At 40.5% G+C, this 14267-nt stretch overlaps 1 long non-coding RNA gene across 7 annotated transcripts in view; it reads right to left on the reverse strand.

Moving 5' to 3' along the window:
- LOC143668866 (uncharacterized) overlaps positions 1-14267 on the reverse strand; it is a 36674-nt gene that overhangs the window by 13723 nt on the left and 8684 nt on the right. For 3 of the 7 annotated variants that reach the window (XR_013168599.1, XR_013168602.1, XR_013168597.1), the window contains exon 2: positions 4754-4803. This is a non-coding gene — a long non-coding RNA (uncharacterized LOC143668866). Of the gene's footprint in view, positions 1-4753; positions 4804-6118; positions 6190-6842; positions 7007-14267 lie in introns of all 7 variants that reach the window. The other 4 variants (XR_013168603.1, XR_013168600.1, XR_013168601.1 and 1 more) reach the window with 3 other exon arrangements.

Below are 14267 nucleotides of genomic sequence, written 5' to 3' on the forward strand. Positions count from 1 at the left end.
GGGAGCAGCCAGATGTCACCAAGCAGTCATGCAGGACATTCCAGGCAGAGGGGACAGCATAGACATAGGAATAGCATCATACAGCATGTTGGTGCCACGTATGAGAGGAGAGGTGGAAAGTAATATGGAAGAGGTGAGTTGAGACCAGGTTATGAAGGACCTTGAGAGACAGACCAAGATATAGGACTTTATTCTGAAAGCAATACATTTCATTTGGGGTCCTTCGTACATTTACCAAGTAGAATAGAAACTACTTCACACAAGTTGGGACTTTCATACATATCAGAAACTTATTTGATTTAAAAAGCAAGGGACGGGTGGGCCACGGTGGCTCAGCAGGCAAGAATGCTTGCCTGCCATGCCAGAGGACCTGGGTTCGATTTCTGGTGCGTGCCCATGTGTAAAAAAAAAAAAAAAAAGCAAGGGACATCATCATCATCATCATTCTCTTTTGTTCTGAAGCAAGCCCGACCCTACCCCCCCAGACTTCCCAGTGGCTATCTAGAGGATGCTCTAAACCTTTGTAGGGGCTTCGGCCTGTAGTCCCTTCAAGATCTTCACAGAAGGGACCTTGGAGATCCTCCCCATTTTATATTTGGGGGAATTAGAACCCAGAGCACAGGTTTTAGAACCAGAGCCTGGCACTAACTCTACCACATTCCTTTCCCTCTGTGAAAGACCCACAATACCAGCTGTGAACCCAATTCCCACCCACACTGACATTGTCTTCCTGGAGTGCAATTACCTTGTAATATTCATGGATGATGAAATCTTTCTTTTCTTTTCTGCTCACCGCACGGATCTCTACTGACCAGTGCCTACCTAGCCCTCTTCCACCAGAGACCCCTGGAGCAGGTGTACAAGGGCACCAGACACAGGGAAGAGCAACCTTGGCCATACCATTCACAGCTCAACATGCCACCCCCCTTTCAGGACTTCAGTACCATACAGTTCTGTTTCCTTTGCTAATCTGTAAAATGGAGACTGGTCTAGACCAGTGATTTGCAATCTTTTAGCAAAGAAAAAAAATGTTTAAGCCAAATCTTACCAGGAGCTCAATATATACTAAAATCATTGTTGCATTGATTGAAGTGTGCATTGGTTGAAATGTAAGTGGGGGTCTCATACGTTTAACCCCACACAAGCAGCCCTCAGGGTACTTTTTGTCAGATCCTAGATTGACAGCCTTCTAGGGCTCTGTGGAACAAGTATGAAAACACTGGTCTAGCAGATCCCCAGGGTTCTTTCCTATTTTAGGATGCTCAATTTCTATGCCAAGTGAAAAGGTTAGTATGGTGGGCTTGGAACCTGTGTCTCCACTGAGCAAAGCATCAGACTATTCTGATGTCTATCATATTCATTCTAGGAAAAAGTCAAAAGACTTCCAGTCCATGCAGCTGTCTTAATATTCCTGCAGTCCTACACACACTCATGAAGCCCATTCTCACCCAGTCCTACCTTGTCAAGACTCAACAAATGCCATCCTTTAGCCAGGAGAAATAATCCTACTGGTTTCTGAAATTCCATCATCAGCAAACTCATCCTTTGGGGTAAGGCTAGTTCCTCTAGAAGAAGGTATTTACCTCAAACACTTCAGCATGAACAGTCATCAGGTACATTCCCCCTCATATAAAGCAGAGCAATTACATCCTAGGATGCTGAAGTAGGCCCAGTAGCTGAATATGATGACAAAGCTCATCCACTTGCCACCTCCTTCTGGACTCCCACTGGAAGCCCTCTGCAATCTACCACAGTCCACCAGTCCATTAATGTTAGCTATTGTTTTTATTACTATCACATACTTGTTATAATGTTCACCATGCTTTCCCCAAACACATTTCCAATACCTCAGTATTCTCCTCCTCACCTAGAAAGTTTTTCTGCTCCTGTTGACCCTGAAAAATCTTGCTATCCTTCAAGGCCATACTCAATCACTAACCTTTTCCAAGGGATCTTCCCAGACCACCCAGGCACACAGGAATACCTCTCTTCTCTCCTATATCTCTCACCTGGCCCTCATCACATAGTGTTAAGTTCTCCTTACTTTCCAGACTGAAGAAGCATGAATGTGGACCTCAGTTTCCCATCTGTAAAATGGGAATAATAATCCTCTACTTCCTCTCTACTCAATGAGGTGCTATAAAGATCTCATGAGATAGCATACTTAATAAATCACAAAATGTGTACAGGTTCTTAAACATTTGGAGTGAGTTGGGTAATTTTATCCAGTGCCTAGGATAATCAATTCTGTTAACTTATTTCATGAGCAGTGACAATGTATGTATTTTAATGAGCAGACACACAGAATTCAAAGAATAAAACATTTTAAATATTTCAGTACAAAGAGCTGACAATGAAACAGGGATTTATGTGTGCACTTCATTGTATTCTTCATATTAATTCTAGTACTTGTAACAACTCATGATACCATTTTATAGATGGGACAACAACATGATACCATTTTATAGAGGCAGAGAAAGTCACGCACTTATAATACAACTAGTGAGTCAGGGAGCCAGGAGTCAACACAAAAGGTTAAAGCTTTGAGTTAACTCTCTTAACCCTGAAGCTGTCCCTTATCAGTAAAGCTGTAATTTCTCAACAATTTTCATTTTACCAAAGATGCCTTACTCCATTCATCTCTGCTGAGGCAATAAGTCACAAAGCACTTTTCTATAGCTAAATTTGAGACCCAGATATAATCGTATCTTCACCAAATCCTAGTTTTCTAAGATGTGAAGGAAAAAGGTTTTATCATTGAGACATGGTTTTCATCCCTGGATGGACATTAGAGTCAACCTGGGGTGTTTAATAACACTATTTTTGATCCCCACCCTAAGCAAATTAAATCAGAATCTGTGAGGTGGGGGTCTAGTTGGTTGTTTGATAAGGTTTTTGAAGTGATTCGAATATGTAGACACTGTTGAGAACCACTGGTTTAAGACTAGGGCTTCTAATATTTTAATGTGGATAGGAATCACCTGGGGATCTTGTTAGAATCAGCTCCTGATTCAGTAGGTCTGGGGTCAGCATGAGATTCTACAGTTCTGTCAGCTCCCAGAGTGATACCAATCCCACAAACCGCATTTTGAGTAGTTAGGGTTTAGACCAGTGGTTCTCAAAATGGTTTCTGCTAGCCCCTGGGGATCTCCAAGACTATTTTAGGGGATCCACAAGGTCAAAATTATTTTGATAACACTAATATGTTATTTATTGTTTTCACTATGTTGACAGCTACACTGATGGTGCATAATCAATGACAAACTGCTGGTGTCTTAGCATACCTGGATATAGTGGCACCAGGCTGAACTAATTGTAATTATATTCCTCACCACTACACAGTGACATTTAAAAAAATGCCAGTTTCATTTAAAATCCTTGAAGAAGTGGTAATAGGTACTATTTTTATTAAATCTTGTACCTTGAGTACACGTCTTTTAAATATTCTGTGTGACAAAATGAAGTATGCAAAAAGCACTTCTGTTGCATTCCTAGTTCAATGGTTGTCTTAAACTTGTCCAGTTTAGTCACAAGCTAAACTTTTTTCACAGAACCCCATTTTTGATTGAGAGAATGCCTGACCAAAAAATCATGATTACTTAGGCTTGAGTATTAAGTAGATATTTCCTCAAATGTGAAAAAAATGAACCCATTGCTCAAAGGAAAGCAACTTATATAGTTTGTTACCAAAGATAAAATTTATGTTTTCAAGAAAAGTCAGAATTTTGAAAACTTGAATTTATCACCATGAGCTTCCTAATACTCTTCTCAGGTGATCAGAGTTGATATTAACAAATCTAAGTTTTGATACTATATAATGAAATGTGTCAAACATTTGAAAACCCTGTATAATTCAGTGAAATAATATATTCTAAATGACTAATCTACAAAAATCATATATGGTAAAATATTCATTCAAAGTGCAAGATTTTAATATAAGAGGGAGAAAAAGTTCACTAATATGGTTTCAGATTTCACACTGTAACTAACCACTTTTCAAGTTCTGGTCTAATATCAAAGATTATCCACAATTATCTGAAGAGGCTATTTTAATACTTTTTCCTTTTCCAACTACATATCTGTGTGAGACTGAATTTTCTTCATATACTTCAATCAAAGCCACATGCTGAATCAGACTAAATGCAGTTGCAAATATGTGAATCCAGCTGCCTTCTATTCTACTTTGGGGGGGTGGGGGAGACATGGTTATTTGCCATAAAAATGCCAGAGAAATGCATTATTTATGTTAATATATAATGGTTTTATTATTTTCTTAAATAAACTGAAAAATATTTTTAATTTGTATCAGTTTTAATTTAGAATACTTTTGATAGCAAACTTTTCATTTTTTTTTTTTTTTTTTACATGGGCAGGCACCAGGAATCGAACCCAGGTCCTAGGGCATGGCAGGCAAGCACTCTTACCTGCTGAGCCACCATGGCCCTTGATAGCAAACTTTTGATAGATATAACCCATATAAACAAAGTTCTATGGTGTCCTCAATAGTTTTTTTAAAAGTATAAGTGGGTCCTGAGACCAAAATTTCAAAACTGCTGATTTAAATGATCCCATTCTGCCTCTCATTTCCCAGATGGAGAATCTGAGGCTCAGAAAGGGACAGGGACTTGCTCAGGTCATATGGGAGGTGGTGTCTAAGTTCCAGGTCTCTCTAGATTTCAAGCTCCTTCCCTTAGCCCCAGTGTCTTCCTGGCAGATCCTGTGGTGAATGAGTGAGAAGAAATGCCAGCCTTACCTGATGTAGCTGGAGAGCATGTGAACCTTTGAGGTGTTTGTCTTTATTAACTGTAAAAGAAAAATCAAAAGTAAAAAAAAAATAATAATCCCACTGCTTTAGTATCTCAGCCCCAGCTCTGCAGTTACATATTCATCTGGCCATTTAGAAGACAGCATTCCTCTCAGGTTACCAGGCCCTAATACCAGCTCAGAAATTAACCTAGGGCATCTTTTGTGGGAACAGAACCTCAATTGGTTGATCTTTGCTAATTTTTAATTGGAATCTGGGAAAGAGGCCTTGGTCTCACTCATTCCTCTATCAAGACCTGACACTGACTCACCATCAGGATATCAGTGTCTTCTTCTATTTCTCCCTCCCCCAAAGTACTTAGATAAGAGGAAAAAAAAAACATGAAGCTCTCAAGAGGAGCCTAGTGAAATGTAAAACCTGGCCCAACTACATGACTTATTGAGGAGGGAACTTTAAAATCTCTCCAACCCCATATAAAGAATTCTTTAGTGGGCGGGCAACGGTGGCTCAGAGTTCTTGCCTGCTATGCTGGAGACTGGGGTTCGATTCCGGGAGCCTGCCCATGCAAAAAAAAATTTCCTTAGTTGGTTAGGCCCCAAAGGTTATCTAGTCCACCATTATAATGCATGCAGCCAGCATCTGCCTAAACATGCCTGGAAGTGGGAGGCTCACCATCTTGATGAAGTCCATCTAACTTAAAGGTTTCTACATGAGAAGATTTTTTTCTTCTGATGAGCCAACATCTGCCACCCAATTGATTTCCTCAACCAGCCGCATGAAGAATCACCCCAGGAAAGCCTTGCAAAAACTGCTATGTCTTCTCTCCTCCAAGCTGAACACCCCCAGCTCTTTCAATGTGCATTCTGCATTCACAGCTTCTGGCCCTTCATCATCTCTGTGCTTGCCTCTGGACTGGTGCTACTTTTATTATCGACTCTCCACAATGAGACATTTAATCCAATCAATTGAAGGCTTTTAAAGAAAAAGTGATAACTTCAGCAGTCAGAAGTGAGAATTTTCATCTCCACTTCAGCCAGCAAGCCTCTCCTGGTGAATTATCAAAGACCTTCATTGGAGTTGCCGGCTTGTGGACTGCCCAATGGAATTTGGACTCGTGCATCCCCCTGGTTGCATGAGACACTTTTATAAAATCTCATATTTATAGATATCTCCTGTTGGTTCTATTTCCCTAGAGAACCCTGACTAATAAAAGGACCAATTTCAAGGAAGGATGGACACATGGAGGAGACACCAAGTTGAGTTTCTATTCCAGTCCCCAACCACTGTTTCCCAGATTGGCTGTATGTGGATCTTCTATACCACTTTTTAAACACTCAATGACCTATGCCTTACCCTGAGAGAATGCGATTGAGTAGTCCAAGGTAGAGCTCAGGAATCTAAACCACAGCCAAATTTAGGAGCCACTAATATAGATGATGTGAGCCATTAGCAAAAGACATCATTGAAGGAGAGAAAAAATAAAAATGGTAAATTTCGTTATACAGCACTTTTCCATTTTGGCATTTAAAGCAGATATTAACATTTCTCTTTGGGGGGTGGTGGTGGTGAGAAACAGGATAATCAGAGAAAGTAAGGCACCTGACAAATCCTACACAGCTAGTAATGGGATGCTGAAATAGTCTGATGAGGGAAATGGTGCAGATGATGTTTAACTAAAGTAAAGTTGGTGATGAAATGAAAGGCATACAATACGTAGAAACAGTCTGTCACAATATGCTGAATTCTCAGGGTTTTCGGAGAATCCAAAAATAATGGAAATTGTTTTCTCTGATATTCCTAGTTGGCTTACTCACTATTGGAATGCCCAGACTGACTTCTTTGCTAACAGCAAGCTAACTGATTTAACCAAATTATGTGCAAACAAAACTCACTGCTCCTAGACTGTGTGTGTACTTTTTTCTCCCTTCTCTTACATACTTATGATTTTTGCTTTTGTTGGAGGACATAAACTCACTGATTGATATCCTCTGAATATCAGCAGTGAACTGCTGATTAATAAATGCCTTTGAGTTATTCCTTGACAATTCTATGTTAGTTCAGTACTCTTTCCACTTACCAGGAAAGGGATCTGACCTTACCATTCCTTTCCCCCAACCACTGGCCATGGCAGAACTCACAGTGAGGAGGCCTTGGGCAGAATGTTCATAGAGGCAACCATTTCATATCCAGTACAGCTCTAAGGCAGAGATGGTGATACTTATCAGGGCAAGAGCTCAGGATCTTAAAGAGAAAGGACAGGGTGACAGAGGTTTCTGGGAATTACCCAGGAAACCTAAGTCCAAGTAGACAAACATTTAGGATGCTGCTCCCTCTCCTGTCAAACCCCCTTCAAACCAGCACATTCCATAACCATCATGCACAGAACCTCTGAAGACAGAGCTGTTTATAAGCCCTTCCCTGGGTAGGGAGAAAAGTAAGGAAGCAGCTATGGGAAGGCACTTTTAAGAACAGGCCCATCTGTTTGGGGTATGGGAATCAACACAGGATGGGGAACGAGAAGACCTGGGTTCCATTTTGGCCCTGCATTTGCATGGCTGTGTGACCTTAGGTAAGTTCTTTCTTTCATTCCAGAATAGGTATTTGAGTACCAACTTCGAGATAGGTACTTCCCCTGCTCTTGAGCTGACTTTACTGCTGTACAATGAGAGGATTAGTTTAGATCAGTGGTTTCTACCCCTTTTACTATGCCACCCTCTTCTGCTTTTCTGCCTCAGACATGTATCTGGCTGTCACTCAGTCCTTCTGTAGACACAAGAGTTACTATAACTCCGAGCAAAAGCTAAAAAGCATAATGACCTGTATTTGTTCTTGGGAAATGTAGGCTCTTTTCACCTTTTATTTTGTTAAGATTTCTCCACAGCTCTAAGAGCACAATCATCAACTTTGCAGGACTTTAGGATTTTTTTTTAAAGACAGAAGTTGGAATCCCTGACCTGATCATCTAAAATCCCACCAGTTTTCAGTATCTGATTCCTGTGCAAAGCACTGGTGAACATGCTTAAGGTGTGGTGGAACTAGCTCAGATGACAAAGAAACAGCAGCATCACTAAGATATCAATGGAAGTAAGAAGTGTTCCCAAACATCAAAACCTAAAGCCCTAACAAACCTTTCTCAGATCTCAGATGAGGGGGCCAGGTTTCTGTTCTCTGAAGGACTTGGACCCAGTCAGATAAGCCTTATCTGAGCTATGCTCATTGATCCCACCTTCCCTTAACTGCTGCCAAGAGAACTGACCTTTCTCTTCCCTTGACCCCAGATTGAATAGTACTGTATTTAACACTCCATATTCATGTAGCATTACCACCACCCCTGTTCCCTTGGAAAGTTCCCAGGGCTAAATAAATCCCTGACTGAAAGGAAAGGTACTACGGTCACATTTGTTTAAGCAACTTCTGTGTGTCTTGTTCACTCAAACATCCATTGAGAAATCCCATTTTATTGGTTCTGAAGGTGGTGTACAAGTGCTGAGACTGAGTTAAGCTTCTAGAAAAAATTATCTCATTGCCTCATAGGCCCTTTCCAATCTCTTTGGGAGTATGAACTCCTCAGTGACTGATCAAAGAAACCTGTCTTTAGGTGAAAGGTTTTAAAACCATGACGGACGTACTGTTCAAAAAGCCCCTATGACCAAAAGAAAAAAAAGAAAAACAAGAGAGCCGACTGAATTAAATTTTGAAACACACATACGCTCAAGACCAGCAGTGAGTCATAGTTAGTGAGCTGATGTACTCAAGGGCAGATAGGAAGCAAAAAAACCGAATCATAGAGCTGCAAGGGCTTCCAGAAAAACTAATAACTATAAGGGCTTCTAGAAAAACTAATAACTATCTAGTGGAAAGGTCACAGACTAGTGGTTTACAGGCAAGATACATGATTTAACCTGCATCTCATTTAAAATATGCTGACTCTGTTATCAATATTTAGTAACAAGATATTTCACATTTAAAAAATAGATTATCAGGTTCCAGGGAGATAGTGGAACAAGATAGGTCAAGTTGCGGGCCATGGTGGCTCAGCAGGCAAGAATGCTTGCCTGCCATGCCAGAGGACCCGGGTTCGATTCCCGGTGCCTGCCCATGTTAAAAAATAAAAATCAGAAATCCCAGAATGAGCTGAGATTCAGCATCAAGGGATTGAGAAAAACTCTAGAATGAGCTGAGACCCAGTATCAAGGGATTGAGAAAAGCTTCTAGACTAAAAGAGGGAAGAGTGAAATGAGACAAAGTGTCAATGGCTGAGAGATTCCAAACAGAGTCGAGAGGTTATCCTGGAGGTTATTCTTATGCATTAAGTAGATATCACCTTGTTATCCCAGATGTAATGTAGAGGCTGGAGGGAACTGCCTGGAAATGTAGAGCTGTGTTCCAGTAGCCATGTTTCTTGATGATGATTGTATAATGATACAGCTTTCACAATGTGACTGTGTGATTGTGAAAACCTTGTGTCTGATGCTCCTTTTATCTACCTTGTCAACAGATGAGAGGAACATATGGAATAAAAATAAATAATAAGGGGAACAAAGTAATTTGGGAACAATACCATGAGAGAAAAAACTAAAAAATAACAACAACAACAAAAAAAAAACAAACAAGCTTACATAAGCAGACGGCCAAGATTTTAAATTAAAATCTGAGTATAATTAATATTCTCAGAAAGATAAGGCAAGGTTATTGTATCCATAAAATAAAATTAGGCAATTATGAAATGAGGAGTTGGTTATTAAACAATTTAGTCTTGAAAATGAAGACTATAATTGTTTAAACAAAAATTCAATAGAAGGGTTAAGTAGCAAAATAGTCACAGCTGAAAAACCAATTATAGAGATGGGAGATTGGGCTTAGAAATTTTCGCAAAATGCAACACAAAGGAACAACAGAACAATACAAAAGTTCAGCCATGGAAGTCAAATCCAGAACTTTCAACATCTCTCTAATAGAAGTTTCAGAAAAAGGACACTGAAAGAATAGAAGAGGGAGATATTCAACAAATAGCTGAACATTAATATAAAGAGAAAAGCCTAAAAACTATCAGAGAAAAAAAACTACCTACAAAGATATCAGACCCTGGTAAACACTGACTTATCATCAGCAACCTAACAGAGCCCTCTCTCCAAGTTAATACTGACACATTTACCCAAACTGGACTTTTAGCTAGTTAGAGTCCAGTCATCTATATTCCTTTTCCTCTCAAAACCCAATATCCAAAATGTCACCTTAAGTTGTTCCCTGATAGGACCCAGAGTGGCTCATGTAAGCACCTAAAGAAAAAAAGCAACAAAGCATAGATCCTGGGTGTAGCGGAAGCATCAGAAGGATTTCAATTTTTAGCTAGTAAATACTGAAGTCAAACTTCTGGGTAATTATCACAGGTTCTTTTAAACAAGAGCTGTTCTCCAAAGGTAATATTAATGAAGGAAACAGAAATTCTGATTGGAGGAAGAAAAGAAGGAATCAAACACAAGGTGAACCTGTGACCACCAATTTAGAGGCTGTGTGCACCCGAAGACCATATTCAACATTCAAAACGCTATCACTCAGTCTAACATCAACTTCAAGAATGTTGAGTTGTTTAGAAAGAAAGGACCTGATGTTTTAGGGAGTAATGTCACCTCCATTCATTTGTATATGTAGCAGACACTAGTAGAAAAAGCAGTCTTGCAAGCAGACCAAATCTAAAGCAATGTGACTTGTGCTACTGCACCAAGAGCAGGGAAGCCAAAAGGAAGGCTCAACCTGAAGGAGGAGAGGTTTCAAAGAGAAGGTGTCTCTGAGTTGGACCTTAATAAGTAGGATTAAAATGGGGTGTGGGGTGGAGGTGGGGGTGAGGGTACAGCAGGCATTCTAAGCAAACGATAGTATACGTAAACTCAAGAAGTATTTAGGTGTGAAGCATGCAACTGGGTGAATGAACCTGAAAGACAGTATGTTGAATGAATGCCAGAAACAAAAAGACAAATATTTTTATGCCTCACTCATATGGACTAAGTATAGTACACAAACTTGGAGGATTGAAGTTGAGAGTGTGGGTTACCAGGTTGGCCTTCTGTAAAGGTTCCTAGATTGTAAGCTCTTATAGCAGTCACATATATTCAGGTTTTGTAACTGTTATTTCTAAATTCTGAGATACTGAGCTATTTGATATTACTTGATAATTTCCTGAAAATTCGGGTAATTATGTGACACCTGAGACTCAAAGAGCTCTGAGGCTATGAAAGTAGGCATTACCCCATTCAGCAACTGTTTAAACAGCTGAAAAAGTGATCAGACTTCGACTAGAGATAGGAAGCTGATCTGTATAGACTAAGGTAATCAGAAAACTTAATAAAAGATGTTATGGCCCATATTTTAAAACTTCAACATCTGTGCGAGACCAAAGGGACAGATGTTTACTTGGTGCAAAATATATACTTTGGGTAGCACATTATCTAATTTAACTTGTATGGTCAGTTTACTCAAATACCATAATCACATGGAGTCTTGAATAGGACATGAGATCTTGTTGGTTGGTACAGGTTAGTGTGATGCCTCGATATACTCGGAGTAATTTGGGCATAGAATAAAAAAAGTATTTGTAAAGTCCCCTTGGGGAACTGGGGAGAAAGGAGGAACTATTCAACTTCCCCATCTGGGGAATTCCTGATATTTTTGCAAGCAGTGGGGACAACCAACTCAATTGGCTGAGCCTTCTTGGGGCTCGCCACTATGAAGTTTATTCCTGCAAAGGAAAAGCTAAGCTTATTTATAATTATGCCTAAGAGCCACCCCCAGAGAACCTCTATTTTGCTCAATGTGGCCTCTCTCTCTAAGCCAACTTGGCAGGTTAACTCACTGCCCTCCCCTCTACTTGGGACATGACTCCCAGGGGTTTAAATCTCCTTGGCAACGTGGGACCTGACTCCCGGGAATGAGCTGGGACCCGGCATCATGGGATTGAGAAAGCCTTCTTGACCAAAAGGGGTAAGAGAGAAATGAGACAAAATTAAGTATCAGTGGTTGAGAGATTACAGAGTCATGGTTATCCTGGAGGTTATTCTTATGCATTAAACAGATATCCCTTTATAGTTTATGGTGTACTGGAGTGGCTAGAGGGAAGTACCTCAAAGTGTAGAGCTGTGTTCCAGTAGCTTTGATTCTTGAAGATAATTAACGATATAGCTTTTACATTGTGACTGTGTGACAGTGAAAACCTTGTGTCTGATGCTCCTTTTATCCAGGGCATAGACAGATGAGTGAAAAAATAAGGCTAAAAATAAATAATGGGGGGGGGGGGATAAAGGGTAAAAAAAATTGGGGAGATGCAAATACTGGTGGTAAATGAAAGTGAGAGGTAAAGGGCATGGGCTGTATGGTTTTTTTTTTCTGGAGTGATGCAAATGCTCTAAAAGTGATCATGGTGATGAATACACAACTATGTAATGATATCATGAGCATTTTTTTATGCTGGATGGTGGGGGTCACATTTCATTCTTTTTCCATGTGAGTATCACCTTATTGCAGCACCATTTGTTGAATTTTTTGTTTGCTTGCTTTGGGAAGTGCATGGGCCGGGAATTGAACCTAGGTCTCCCGTACAGCTGGTGAGAATTCTACCACTGAACTACCCTTTCACCCTGAGTAAGCACTGATTTTATACTATGGGTGGACTGTAAGTGTGAGAAGATTTCTCAATAAAAATATTTTTTTAAAAAAAGAGGTATGTAGGGACAGATGAGATCTAGTCTTCATGAACCTTGGTGTGTGTAGATATGAGGAGATCGGGAGGAAATGAGACTGGCTGGGATTAAAAAGAAAAGGTTCAGGCTAAGAAGTTTAGGGGTTGTATTCAGATAATAAATGCTTTTGGAGGTTTTTAAGTAGGAATAAAATGGTCTAGCTGAGTAAAGGATAGGGGAATGAGGAGGGACCAGAAGAAGGTGGCTTATTTAGAAGGCCATTACAAAGATTCAAGAAAAAGACATTAAGATTCTGAGTTAAGATGGTAGTGAATGTCTATTCAACATATTTTTCTTACTATTTTAATGGTAAACATTTAAAATAAAATTAGTGGGGGAGAAGATGGCGGCTTAGTAAGACGCGCGGGTCTTAGTTCCTCCTCCAGAACAGCAACTAAAGAAACAGAAACAATACGAAACAGCTCCCGGAGCCACGACAGAGACCAAAAAGACAGCGTACCCCATTCTGGAATGGCTGAATGGGCAGGGAGAATCCGCTGCGGTGAGATACCCGAGGGGCGTGCGTTTTCCCGGCCGGGGTGGCTGGCGACTGGGGTCCCCTCCACACACGTGGCTCCCCGATCTGACTGGGAACGTTGGATAGCGGGGCCCTCCCGCCACGCTTGGCGTCTCGGGCCAGTTGGGCAATTTGGACCGGCACTCCCCCAAGCCACGGCGGCTGGCGACCCCCCCGCCCTCCACGCGCAGTTTCCCGGGCCGACTGCGAGATTCGGATTGGCAAGTTAAAGGAGCCACAGCATCTTTTACTGGTGGGACCCGCAGACAGACGAGCGCCACGAGCGCCACCTGCTGGGCAGGAAAAGAAAAACAGAGCCCAGAGATTTCACAGAAAAACCTTTCAACCAGCCGGGTCCCACACTCAGGGAAATCTGATCAAATGCCCAGACACCAGCAGAAAATAATGGATGACGCTCGGAAAATTGAAGATATGGCCCAGTCAAAGGAACAAACCAATAGTTCAAATGAGATACAGGAGCTGAGACAACTAATGCTGAATATACGAACAGAAATGGAAAAACTCTTCAAAAACCAAATCAATAAATTGAGGGAGGACATGAAGAAGACATGGGCTGAACAAAAAGAAGAAATAGAAAATCTGAAAAAAAAAATCACAGAACTTATGGGAGTGAAGGACAAAGAAGAAAAAATGGAAAAAACAATGGATACCTACAATGGTAGATCTAAAGAGACAGAAGCTACAATTAGTGAACTGGAGGATGGAACATCTGAATTCCAAAAAAGAAACAGAAACTATAGGGAAAAGAATGGAAAAACTTGAGCAGGGGATCAGGGAACTGAAGGACAATATGAAGCGCACAAATATACATGTTGTGGGTGTCCCAGAAGGAGAAGAGAAGGGAAAAGGAGGAGAAAAACTAATGGAAGAAATTATCACTGAAAATTTCCCAACTCTTATGAAAGACCTAAATTTACAGATCCAAGAAGTGCAGCGCACCCCAAAGAGAATAGACCCAAATAGGCGTTCTCCAAGACACTTACTAGTTAGAATGTCAGAGGTCAAAGAGAAAGAGAGGATCTTGAAAGTAGCAAGAGAAAAACAATCTGTCACATACAAGGGAAACCCAATAAGACTATGTGTAGATTTCTCAGCAGAAACCATGGAAGCTAGAAGACAGTGGGATGATATTTTTAAATTACTAAAAGAGAAAAACTGCCAACCAAGACTCCTATATCCAGCAAAATTGTCCTTCAAAAATGAAGGAGAAATTAAAACATTTATAGACAAA

This window comes from Tamandua tetradactyla, chromosome 2 (genome assembly GCF_023851605.1).
Source record: "Tamandua tetradactyla isolate mTamTet1 chromosome 2, mTamTet1.pri, whole genome shotgun sequence".
In the NCBI taxonomy this organism is placed as follows: Eukaryota; Metazoa; Chordata; class Mammalia; order Pilosa; family Myrmecophagidae; genus Tamandua; species Tamandua tetradactyla.